Below are 13777 nucleotides of genomic sequence, written 5' to 3'. Positions count from 1 at the left end.
AAGAGACAGGACATTTATCATCCAGGAATTGTGCATGGACAAAGCCAGGCATCCTTTAGGTATTCTCTTATTTGTGCTTTAAAAGAGATGCCACAGATGCCACAAATGCCACAGAACTCTGTGCTGAGTACATGCACAGTAACAGATGCTGCAAGCTATACATTTAGTATTTTGATATTTTAAATTAAAAAAGACAAAAAACAGAGTTAAAGAAAGCAGTTAAATGAAAGTGTATGTGTGTATATGTGTGTGTGATTTTGTGTGCGTGTATGTGTGTGTGTGTGTGTGTATGTGTGTGTGTGTGTTTGTGTGTGTGTGTGTGTGTGTGTGTGTGTGTGTGTGTGTGTGTGTGTGTGTGCTCACGTGCGTATGTGGTGTCTGCAGCCCAGCAGGCAGTATCACAAGAGACTCCTACATGGTAATGCCATTACACAAGGGTGGCTTAACCACAGGGCCTGGTAACCACAGAAACAATCAGTCTCATTAGCCTCATATATAAAGCAATGAAACATATGATTGCTTACCTTGTTAATCTGGGCATTGAAAAGTTCTTAATCCTGGACCCTCATCAATTCAGTTTTGTTAAATGCAGGTCCTGCCTTTTTAACCTCATTAAATCATAGAAGCAGTGGATAGCAGTTAGACAGTACAAACACCATATATAGACATAGAACTAGCCAAGGCCTTTGACACTATTCCACAAACAGGTTTTATTGACAGACTTATAAATCTGAATGTAGATTCATGTGTCATGTGATGCATAGGTAACTAGTTGTCTGACAGACCCCATTTTGTTAGAGTCACAGGTGCCATTCCAAAAGCAAACAGGTTACTGGTGGAGGGTCTACTTCATATGACCTAAATTTCGTATGATCGAACTTCGTTTGACTGAGACCATTTGACCTAAAACTAATTTCACTGACAATGAGCAGTGGCAGTCTGTAGAGCACTGTAAGGCAAGTAAAAGGTATATGCCCTGTTCCCCACTGTCGTGCGACCCCAGAATTAGAATATATAATTAGGGGGTGAGGGGAGCGTGGCCTCCATCTAGTTTGATTATATATTCTGTGATTTGATTTTATATTTATCAGCTGTAATCCCATTGCAATTATTTGATGCTGCTTATCTCGCAAGCAAAACGCTAGATTAAGATACTTTGTAACAAGGGATGACAAATATATCTGTGAACCAGCAGCCCTTAACCTTATATATTGCCAATGTGAAGAATTTAGTATTACTTTTGTAGCACTTGTGATGATTTTTATCCTAGTACTTAGTCTCTGACGGAAGCCTTCTTCAGCACCAAGTCTGGTGGGCTTACAGAACTTCTTCCACATAGGCTGTTTGGGGGTGTCATCTGTTGGATGTCTCACAGCAGTAGCCCTCTAGTTCCTCAATGTTGTTTAATAAATTCAAATTTATATCCTTGGCTGGTCCAAGTTTAAACTATCTCTTTTGGAGTGTTTTAGTCAAGTATTTTCCTCTAAAAACACCTGTAGTTCTTTGGCAGGTCTGGTCATACCTCCTTCCTGGGCTGTGATGTGGTTATTAATTTTCCCCACCAGGTGTTGGGTGCGATTATAACCGTCATTTCTGGGGTACTACATTATTCATCAGGTTCCTACTCCAAATGCAGTTGCCTAGGAAATGGAGATACAACACTTGCTAGTTGATCACTTCTTAACCGGTTTGTCTTCTCTGCCTATCAAGTTCCATGTTAACAGTATAGCTTAGAGACTTAGTCCGTAAAGCAATTTGGCCTAATTGCCATTTGCTAGATCTACAGGTAACTGGTCAACACCTGCTGACTTGTGGTAAAACGTCTTAGCCTCTGATTCATATGTTTAGACTGTGTTTTGTGTGTTTCTCTATGCACACCTTGTTTGAAAGCTGAGTGTAGAAAAGATGTTTGTGTTGAAGAGTAATAGTGCTGGTGTAGTATTGGTGGTCGTATGTGTGGCATTATGGCAAGCAAAGAGAAAATTGCCCCTTTCATGTTGCAGGGGCTTTATACTAGAGCTCACAGCTTTCATGCTTTTCTTGACAGTTTGTGCAAATCTTTCTGAGTAGTAAAACACAGGTATGAAAGGGCTGACAGCATTTTACATCTGAAATGTTCTGGATTATTCTATTGTGAACTATGGATCATCAACAATAATGCATTGCTCAGGCAATCTGCTTCTTCCAGATGTTGTCCTTAATACTAACGTTGTATTTTCAGATGACTGACCGAGTCATAGCTAGGGCAGAGTGAAAGGGGTGCCTCAGGTGAAGGTGTTAGTGGGCATGATTGGTAGTTACCAGCATTCAGAAATAAATGACAACATTGTATTTGTGGTTATGATTAAAGGGCAGAAGTGCTTTGTGTGTGGTATTACAACTGAAGCAAACCACTCGTTGCATTTGTAACAATTGAATGTAGACCTGAGTGCAAACTAAAGTGTCTATAAATGTGTGATATTCCAGCTGAAGCAAGATGCTTGTTGCATTTGTAACAATTTAATTTAGACTTAACTGAGTGCAATCTAAAGAGTCTATAAATGTGTGGTATTCTAGCTTTTCATAGCCTTATAGCATAGAGGTTAAGTTGCAGGATTACCGATTGCTAGACCTGGGTTTGAAACTGCTTGGGGAACAACGGACCAGCAGTAGTAGTTGTGTGGAAGAAAGGCTTGAAAATCTACCTCTGCAATAGATGTCATGAAACGCCTATGGGGTCTACCTGTAGAGCTGCCATAAGCTGATTTTGACTTGGGAGCAATTACTTATTCTAACTGTATTGTGGTTGACTACAATTTAAAACAGAGTAACAAGAATTTTTTTTTTTTTTTGCTGCTCAACTTAAAGCTAGATAAGCTAGCCACGACTCCAATAATTCACTAAGTCATTCCATGCAGATTACCCCATGACACTCTAGTTCATCCACTACACTTATGAACACTGAGTTGGGAAATAGACCTACAGGTTCTCTAGCGATATATTTCAATAATGTGTATGACTGTCCTCAAGGGCACAGGCAATTATTTTTATTCTATTTTATTTATTTTGCTTTTGTTTACCAGGTTTGTCCAAATGGGTTTAGTCAAAACATCCTTTTCAGTGGAGGCCGGGGTTATTTATGGATATTTCATGTCCAGTGTAGATTATTGCTATCTTCCAACTCCTTATGACTTATCATGCCACCACATGCAATTTTAGACAAATAACTTAATATTGTCATCCTCAGATGCCCGTTATTATAATATCCAGCACTCTGAAATAGAGCTTGGCCAGAAGGAGCACTCTGAAACCTCATTGTAAAGCTTTATGGCATATACACTTAGTTATTCTTTTGACCAGCCAAACAATGTGGAACAAGTTGTCATCGCTGAACTGGATATCAGAAACCCTCCCCCACGAAACCATTATACTAGGTGACTTCAATATTGATTGGACCTCACTTAAATCACCCCACCCCTCAAATCATATTAATCTTTATGGCTTCTCACAGCTTATACAAACCCCTACTAGGGTACACAAAACCTCAAAAAAAGAATCAATACTAGACTGGATTCTCACCAATTGCCCATCTTCCAACCATAACATCGGTGCACTACCTGACACCCTAAGCGACCACCTCCCAACCTTCTTCATCAGAGACCAAACTAAACTCACTAGAACAAGCTCTCTTAAACACATCCGATACTCTAAAAACTTCAGGGCTGATGACCTTAATACAGCCCTTAAACACTCTAACTGGTCCCCTCTTTTAACACTTCCTTTGGATGAAGTGGTTGAGTTTTTCAGTACTATGTTCTTAGGCCTTCTCAACCAACTTGCCCCACCAAGACCAATCTGCACTAAAACCATCTATGCCCCATGGCTTACCAAGACCACTTGGCCACTTATGAAACAAAGGGACAAAGCATGGGACACCTAGCACAAAAACAAAACTACCCCTAATAGCCAAAACATTCCTACAACTGAGAAACACTGTAGAAAAACAAATCACACTAGACAAAAATACTATAGTGAAATTCAAACTAAGCACAATACCAACTCATCAAAGTTCTGGGCCACTACAAACAGTATTCTCCAACCAGGTAAATCACCAACTTCTCATCCAAATATAGACACCACCTCTATAAACACAGCCATCCAATTCAATGAGTTCTTTACCAACTCCATACTAAAGCTGTCAACAGACCCACCCTCCTTAACCCCACTGTACCATATAACCCATCAAATAACGCCAACTCCTTTACCCTTCAACCTGTACCAACTTACACCATCTACAGACATCTAACCAAACTTAAGCCCACCGCCCCAGTAGTAGACAAACTACCTGCCAAATTCCAACAAATAGCTGCTAAAGTCATTTCCTACCCAATCTCTATAATCATTAACAGATCAGTCTCAGAAGCAAAGGTGCCACTTCTCTGGAAAATCTCCTACATTATACCAATACACAAAGCAGGTACCTCCACTGACCTAACAAACTGCTGCTCTATAGCTATACTTTCCCCACTGGCTAAAAAACAAAAACTGTCATGGATGACGCAGTGGTGCAGCGGTGGAGTTGTCGTCTTACAGCAAGAGGTTCTCTGGTTCTATTCTCAGCTGGGGTGCCTTCTGTGTGGAGTCTGCATGTCTTCCCTGCATTCATGTACATTTCCTCCAGGTGCTGCAGTTTCTTCCTGCAATTCAAAGACATGTGTCTGGAGCATTTCTCCCCAGCCCTCTGCTTAAAATTGGCTTCATTCCAAGTTGGACTTTCCCAGTAAACAAATGTTAAAAAAAAAAAAATGCCAGAAAAATTTATCCACACCCAGATCCTAACACATCTCATCTCCAATCTTCTTGCCGAAACTCAACATGGATTCCACCACAACCATAGCACTACCACTGGACTCATCCATTTTAGTAACCTAGTAAATATGCAACGCAACAACGGCCAACTAGTGTCATCTATTTTCCTTGACTTATCAAAGGTGTTTGATACAGTCTCCCATACAAAACTGCTAACATCACTCTGAGAATTAAAACCAACTATCCACACTCTACTATGGTTTCTAGACTATCTCTCCCAATGCCAACAAGCTGTTCAGTGGAAAAACTCCCTTTCTCCCTACTTCCTGTAAAACTCAGACTTCCCCAAGGATCAATCTTAGGACCCCTACTTTTCACTAAATTTACAAATAATCTTCACAAAGCCACCCCTCTAGCAAACTTGGTTCAATATGCTGATGACTCCACCTAAATCTGCTCTGCCCCCACCTTCCAACAACTTCACATCAAGACCCAAGAAGCCTTTACATCCATTGAAACCTGGCTAACAAACTCCCAGCTAATACTAAATCCTAAAAAGACCCAACTTATGCTCTTCCATCCTTCCAAAGCTGCAGTACCTACTCCCCCGTTCTCTATTTCTGCATCAGATAATACCCCTATCTCCTCCATCACACAAACCAAATTACTAGTGGTCATTATTGACAATAATATGAAATCTGACAAACACACAGTTCATGCAATAACCAAAGTCAACAAAAAATTAGGTACTCTTTATTTTTTATTATTTTTTACTTAAGACAAGTTTAAGTTCGCTACTTCTACTACTATTGTCTGATCTGAATAATATACAGTGATTAACTAGAAATATATGGACTGAAAGTCTTCCACACAGAGAAGTTTCTTACACTGTTTTAGATTTAACTTATAAATACTACATGTGTATGTATATCTAAACAAATTCACATGTCAAATGCGTGGGTAGATATGACTTATAAATCTATAAACATTTTAGTGGTATATTTGTCATTCATTGTAATACTCAATGAGACACAAAAAGTTTCTCTATCATCCCTTACATAATTTTGTAAACTAATCTTTATCGGAGCCATTAGCTACATCACTCCTATTTTGTGTAATGTTGCATTATTGATTCAAATACATTTAAAAAACTTGCTACAACTCAGCAAGGGTGTATATAGTTGGACTAATAAGTGCAAAACTTATATACCCAGGAAAATGATGTTACAGCTTCAGGGAATAAGACCCTTGTGAGACAACTTCATTACTGAGGAGAGTCATATCCTCATGGATGTATTTAGGAAATATGGAAAATGTCTTTTTGGAAAAGGGGTCCCAAAACAGGCAAAGCAAGTTAAGATATGGAATCACGTACTGGTTGACATAATTACTATAAGGGAAGGAACTCTGCCTTGGCACACGCCAAACAAGAGCTAATGCTATGTTCTCCTGTGCAAGGAGTAAAGCAATTGCATGTTCTAGCACAGGCGGCGAGCCTTCTGTTGTCCAGAGTTTAACACCTGATGAGGAATATCTGCTGTCCTTATCAGTGGATGACTGTGGTGCAGAAAAAGAGGACAACGGGTTAATTTGAGGTGGGACGGATACCAGTACTTTGGTATACATTCAGCATGCACACATAGGGGGTGGAGAAGGTCAGTGTTTTTTGTGGCATTGGCAGTTTTAGGGCATGAGTAATTTGGTATGGTAAATGTTTATACGTACACTGTGAAAGGTTTCATTATCAGGTACGGTAGCACCACCTGAACACCGAACGTGTTAAGTGTGGACATCATAAATGTAATACTAAATCAGATGCTTATCACAGGAGATACTAAGCATATAACTATGTATTTTCTAAGAGGTGCAGCACCAGAACTAATGGCATTCAGTAGTACATGACAGCAGGCTCATGTTGATAGCAGAATGGCTGATGATGATGATGATAGGCACGGGCATATATCTACCAAAGCCGTTCTCACCTGTGGGCATTGATATTCAGAAAATTCGGCATGAATGGCTAGGCTTAAAAAGGCTCTAGGCCCGTTAGCCTAGACAGCTCCTTCAGTGATGATGATGATGATGCCATCACTCTCATACGTGACACAGCTGAGGACAGTGGCACACAGTCACAAAGTGTACTGGCAGTGCACCCTACCCCAAACAGGCTGATAACTCCATAGTCAGTGACACATCTTCATCTTTGTGACTTTATATCGCCACATTGTGAATGCCATGGCCTAGTCCACATCGTGGACTAAATGCTACAGCCTTACCTGCACTGTCACATACCATGCATGAATCTGTCTGATGGGGAACTGCGCTGCTGGCATCAGCTGGTCACCATCACTGTCATCACTAGTGTGACAAATAGAGGGAGCTGTACTGCCTCTATTGGTTGCTGGCCATGGCAGTTGCACACCAGCCCGACACATGATCATGTGATGCAGAATGCAGCAAGATGTAAATATTCTACATGCAGTAGCAGGCTCATAATGAAAGGCCCCTTGACTCATATAGGCAATGGAAATGGTCTTTGAGCAAATCTCACTCAGTGACTGTCATTGTCTGGGACAGAGCAGTGTTAAAGTGTTCCTGAGCATCTTCCGACAGGTTACAGGCTGATGCCATTAGGAACAAGTGGGTTGGCAGCATCACTTGGAAAACATAACATGAAGGGGACACATAAGGAAGAGGTGATTAATAACATCTCGCTATCACACTATAAACATAGAGAAATACCAATGGTTAACAACAGTGTAATATTCTACGTGTACCATTAAGCTGGCCATGATCAATCCTAGCATGCAGGAAGTACTTATGCAGTGAACTGGCATGCCAAATGTGGGAATCATGAGCACTGCCAGGATGCCGGGGTGGCATGTATATGATACATCCCCAGGCATCACACACTACCAGGCAGTGATGGAATGGTAACCCTTCTGTTGTGGTACCGCTCATCCCTTTGTCCAGATATGACCATTATAGTCATGTGGTGAAAATCTGTTACACTGAGCACTTCCAATAAGCATGCTGTTCTGTAGAAGGCATGCATGGTACTGCCTCAGTCCTGTGGTGAGACTGGGAATTAGATACGCTCATCCACATGGGCCATGAATATATCGTGGAACTGCTGTGGTATCCTCAAGGCAGAAGCATGTGAGATATCCCGTGGCTGCGGTATCCTCAAGACAGAAGCATGTGAGATATCCTGTGTTTTCTCATTCTGTTTCTGAATGGTCCCAGTAGCAAGCAGAGTGAGTGTTTTACATACCCTGCTATTCACAGAAATAAGAAAGCCACACATTCCCCCAGATCCAGTCTATGGGCTGTACAAGTGTGAAATATGACTGACTCCCTGATGTTATAATGCACCTTTCCTTTCATCCGTTAGCTGGTATTGTGCAATGGGGAGCGGAAGGAGTGTTTCTAAGATGTGCGTGGATGCAAATGTGTCTGTAGACAGGAAGAAGTGTTGGTGACCAGCTTTGTGTTTATAAGACTTTAAACATGCTTCAGCACCAGCATTATACAGAATAAGTACGTTCTGTAGAGTTTGTACTGGCTTGGCCACAAGACTTTTTTTTTTATTATTATTCGGTATTGAGAGTCTCTTTATTAATATTATAACTGATGTGTTTAGTTCTTCTGCTGGCAACTGCAGATGATCTTGCTTGCAGTGTTACTTGTGGCTCTTTATATGTTTTTATTTAAAAAAATCATTTTTTCCATTTTGCCATGATTAATTCACCGGGCAAGCAACAGGGGTGAATGACAGCGATTTGATTGGATGGCCCTAGATTTTTTTGTTCCCTGTCTGTATTAAGGGAGATTCTTTATATAACTGTAAATGTTTCTTTTGTTTTAAAAGCTGGTAAAATAAATAAGCATAGTAACTGTGTATTTTTTAACAATTTGACAATGGCAACTATTTAAATAAAGAAACGTAGGGATGTGTCTTGCTAAATCAGAAGAAACTCTTGTCAGGTAAGGGGTTAGTTTAGAGTAAGTGATGTAACTGTAAACAGTTTTTACACATTTCATTTTTAATACAAGTAAAATAGCACGGCAATATGCTACATATTGCATCATGCTCTGTAGGATGTGTTGCTTTCTGTCAAAATGTTTTATATATTTATTTCTTTTTTACAAGTTGATATTTAATATGTGCATCATGTTTTGTCTTATAAAAAAATATGGCTTTCTGTCAGTCTGTTGGGGATAGTAATAATCTAACAGATGTTCAAGTTTTAGAGTTCATAACTTTCAGAAAATATATTTTAATGCATAATGTATTAGTCAGCATGGAATTTTGTTACATAACATAAGAACACCATTTCAAATGTCTCTTATTATGAAACATTGGCAACATGACTTTTTGGGCCTTGTCCTATAGCTTTTAACTGTTCAAGATTTTGACACATACTTTTGGTCTGTTATAAAACAAGTAGTTTTCTGGCAAAGGGTGCAGGATTGAACTAGTGACTAAATAACAACAGAAATAGAGTATCAGAGTTCATATCCTTCAGAAAACATATGATAATGCAAAACCTGTTGTCGTAGCAGGTGTAGAACAAAAGGTCCCTATTTAACATCTTTTTCTGATACTTTCTGCTCTTTTGTCCCCCCCCCCTTTTTTTTTTGCTTTGTACCATAGTTGTCTAATGACCCTGAATTTGCAGAATGTCACAATGAATTATATTTCTGGAACATTTTTCATAAAGTCTGTGGTTTTCTAGCAAATTTATTATAGATTGCAGTCACTAAATAAGGTATATTTGAGTTTCAGATGTCATGTCATGCTCTTCAGAAAATGCAAATTATTACAAAATCTGTTATTCCAGCAATTTTCTAAATACATGAGATCAATATTTAAAACTCATCCCTGCTTTTCCATTATAAGACATAATTTAAGATAACCAGCTGGTGCATTTCTCTGGCTACCTCAGGTCTTTCAGGCCAATAATCTTTTTTATCAGGAACCTTTGGGGTCTGAGTAGTGCAGAATATAGAGATGTAAGCACTTTCTTGGATCTACAGGAAGTACCCTTTGTCGTGCCGATAGAAGGATTTCATGACCAGTCTTGCAATCTAATACACAGAAGTTTATAAGTACCTACTAAGGTACTGATCTACGAGGATCGTAAGAAGCCCAGCCTTCTATTCCCATTGTAGTTATTGGATACAAATACCCAAAGATGGCCTGAACAAGTATATGTTGGGGTAATTACATATTTCCCCTATCTATAATGGCTAATGATGATAAACTGGGGCTGAATTTGCAGGTACCCATCCATTTGTCCACATATCTTTTGAGTAGGGTAGGGGACGTGTTCTGCTTTACTTAACTTTGGTGACTTTTCAAAAAAGTCCACCAAGTTGAGTAGGCATGATCTGCCTTTGATGAAACCAAACTGTGTGGATCTGACATCTGAAGGTTTCTTATGTCTTTATTTATAATATCCATGATAATTCTTTCCAAGGCTTTACATTTCAGACGAGTCAGACTGATGAGTTTGTAGCTACCCAAGTTAGTACGTGGCCTAGCCTTGTGCAGAGGGATAACTGTTGCAGTTCTCCATTCTCTAGGCATGAATCCAGTTAGGCAGGCAGCTAAGGTTTAACAGAGATTTTAAAGGGCTCAGTAGGTCATGTTTCATGCTATTCAGGAGGCACCTCATGATATTATTGGGGCCCATCAATGCAGTATTTGTTGCCTAGGAGGGGACATTGAAGTTGTTTGCTAGTCATAGTAAAAGGGGGTTATGGTTGAGGGTATCTCTCCTGAGAGGTATCGAAGGAAATGAGGGGTGAAATTGGAGCTAAATTTATCAGCCAGAAGAATTTGGCTCCTTGTAGGTGGCTCCATTTGCAATTAGTTTAGCACACTGTTGTGTGGACATAGCTGAAAAAGGCCTTGTGGTTATCCTTTGCCTGTGAGGCTATCTTTAAATAAAATTTGGTTTTGGTGGACTTGATAAGACTCCTGAGTCACTTATTTAGTTTGAAAAGGTGTTTCTTGCCTTTCTGGGCATTTTGCTTTCTAGTTTTGGCCATGCTTTTTTTTTTGTTATATAACTTATTGATATTGGGATACCACTAGGGTGGCTTGTTGTTTGAGTTAATCCTGTGCTTATTTCAGGTGGGTAAGCTGCCTCACTGCCTCACTGCAGCTGTTTACATGATGGTATAAGATTTCTGTGAACAATTCCATATAGGCAACAGAGATCACATGGTTTGGGGGTTGGAAATTATACCAGCGTATCACTCAGTAGTAGGAAGTTTGCTTTGGAATACCTCCTAAATGTTTGAGATATAGATGGGCTCACTGATGACAAGTGTTTGAACAGGTACATACCAAAAAGTGTATTATACTCAGTGATCAGCCCAACGAGTTCCAAGTAGAGTGGAACAATTATGTACCTTGATTTGGATGCCATACCTTTAGCCATAAGCTGTACGACAAAAAAGGACTTACTTACCATTAAGTGGTGATTGAAGAACAATCCTTTGTTGACACAGGCACTCAGATGAGACTGGTTAGTCTTATGCCTCTGTAATTTCCTGGGCCAATTGAAGTCCCTCCTTTCTGCAAGGGAATATCTATTTCTATCTTTCTTTCAGCCAGCATAAAGCCTGTTTTGAGGATAGGACTGAATAGCCTCTGTAGGTGGCTTGACAAGTCATGTTTCAGTTTAACCAGTAAGCAACTTGGCATGTTATCTGTTCCCAAAGTCATAATGTTCTTAGCCTTTGATAGTGATTTGAAAAATCGTTCTTAAGATAGTTGATTGGCTATGCCACCAGGGTCTAGGTATGCAATATTATTTGCTATTAGCTCTGCAGTACAAGTCATTGTTTTTGAGATTTCTAACACAGTTAAAGAATGTTTTGTATTTTTTTTTCACACGGTTTAATATTTTTACCTCACATCCAGCTTTGCTGGATTTGATCATGGGCCAGAGTTCGTTGTTTAGTTTAGCAAGAGGGCTTTCGGCTCTTTTTGAGAGTTTGATTTATTTTTGCATGCAATGAGTATTTTTTCTTTTATTATACTGCCTGTTTATATTAGGGTTTTACCACAGGATTAACTACCTCTCAGCCTCTTACAGTAAAATATCTGGACAAAGCCAAACATGATGGGTGGACAAATAGGGACAGATTTTAAATATTGCTCTTACAAATTTAGAAAGTTGATAGAATAATAGGCTTTGCATTAGCATGAGTTTTCTGCAGGATGTTTAGTCTTAAACTCAAATATTTGTCGTTATTTAATGACTTCAATCCTCAGCTATTTGCCAGAAATGTACAGATTTTAGGAGGAACACACCAAAAATAAGAGGCAAAAATCTGGGCATTCTGCGAAAACTTGTACAGTTGGGAGGTATGCATTTATTTTTGATTTTGGTGTTGTATTTATTTCTGAAGGGGAGAGATGTATCTAAGCATCTATTTTCATGTGTTTAGAGTTTGGCAGTAAAAGATTCTGTACAGTGGAAGTTTAAAACAGACTTAGTAGGAGACCCCCATCCTGAACTAATACCCTGTGCCCAGTGTAGTCAGAAACAAATGCTACTCGGATTTGTGCACACAAGATGACATGCAGTAGCTTACAATGGGACTGAGAACAGTGTGGTAATTATTTCTTTAACATTCACCACAATCAAATCTTGAGTGTGATAATTTGTTCTTTCAGCATGTAATAGCACAGGGATACATGTAAGGTGACTATGCTTTCTTCTCGTGGAAGAGTAGAGATGCAGGCTGCATTTGCAGATATGCTTTTTATCTTCACAAGCAGTTGTCTTCTCAGAATATTGGGTGGTATCTTTTCAGTCTTGAACATTAAGCATTGGGCACAATTTATTTCTTCATTGAAAAAGTAAAAGGGTGCATTTATTTCCTTTCTCATCATTTTGTTCATATTGTCACTGGATCAAAAGGATGAGAAAATCTCTAAAAATCACCTTAAAGCACATACAGTCCTACTGGTTCTGGGGCCAAGACAGTCACTTTACTTTAGCCAGGTTTTTTCAGTAAATGCTTGAGATTCACAGCATGTATGCAGGGTGCTAAGGATGTAACTGCCAACAGCTTTTATTTTTGCTTGATTGACTCCCATGGATATGCATCTTCAGTCAGTCAGTGGCAGTATGACTGAGTTCAGGTGTAACGTATTTGTTGTTGGGAATGTAAGGTTCACAATTCCAAAAGGTTTCATGTGAGTGTAGGCCTTAGGCATGAGCAGCCATTGTTAGGTAACCCAGATGGGTGGAAGGGAGGTAGCTATGTTGTCCTTACAGACCACAACACTGAGGAGCACATAATGAGTAGGGGCTACCAATCCTATAGTCAGCAGCACTAATGGAGATTTAATGACCTACTACAGGAGTTAGGAGCTACAAGGGGAAGGACAGTAATCTTGGGGGAAAAATTGATTAATTATGCCCTCAAGGCTAAGCATTGAGGTACAGTTCCTCTGGGGTGAGGTCTGCTCAAATGTAAATAGGAAGGTATTTTATTTTTTTGACTTAAGGAAGATGCACTTTTGGAATGAAATGTTCATGCTGATTCATCATGTAAGTAATTATTACTCTGCGATATACTTGCCAGTGATCTGTTCAAAGATCAGCATTGTTAAGGGGTGTGGCCTGATCAGCAGTTTTGATGCGGATGTGGCTTGCTGGGGGGGGCAGTAATCTGAGAACTGTGAGTACGAATTTGAAAATCCTAACTATACCTCTGACCATACTTCCTCAACATTTGTCTTCCACTTCTGGACACAAGTCCCCAAATGTTAGAAAAAAGTCTGAATCTTTAATATTAACAGAGAAGATAGACAGAAAAGTTTATTTAGCATAAGCCAATGATGCATATCTCCAGCAGCTGTTATGAATGCAAAGCATTTATGGAGTATTTAAGGTGGTATATAACAATTCAGTTTACAGGCCAGAAACTAAAACATTATATGTTATAATTAAAGCATGAC

Source organism: Protopterus annectens, chromosome 10.part0 (genome assembly GCF_019279795.1).
Source record: "Protopterus annectens isolate FY-2018-M chromosome 10.part0, PAN1.0, whole genome shotgun sequence".
Taxonomy (NCBI): domain Eukaryota; kingdom Metazoa; phylum Chordata; order Ceratodontiformes; family Protopteridae; genus Protopterus; species Protopterus annectens.
This window is presented reverse-complemented; position numbering follows the sequence as displayed.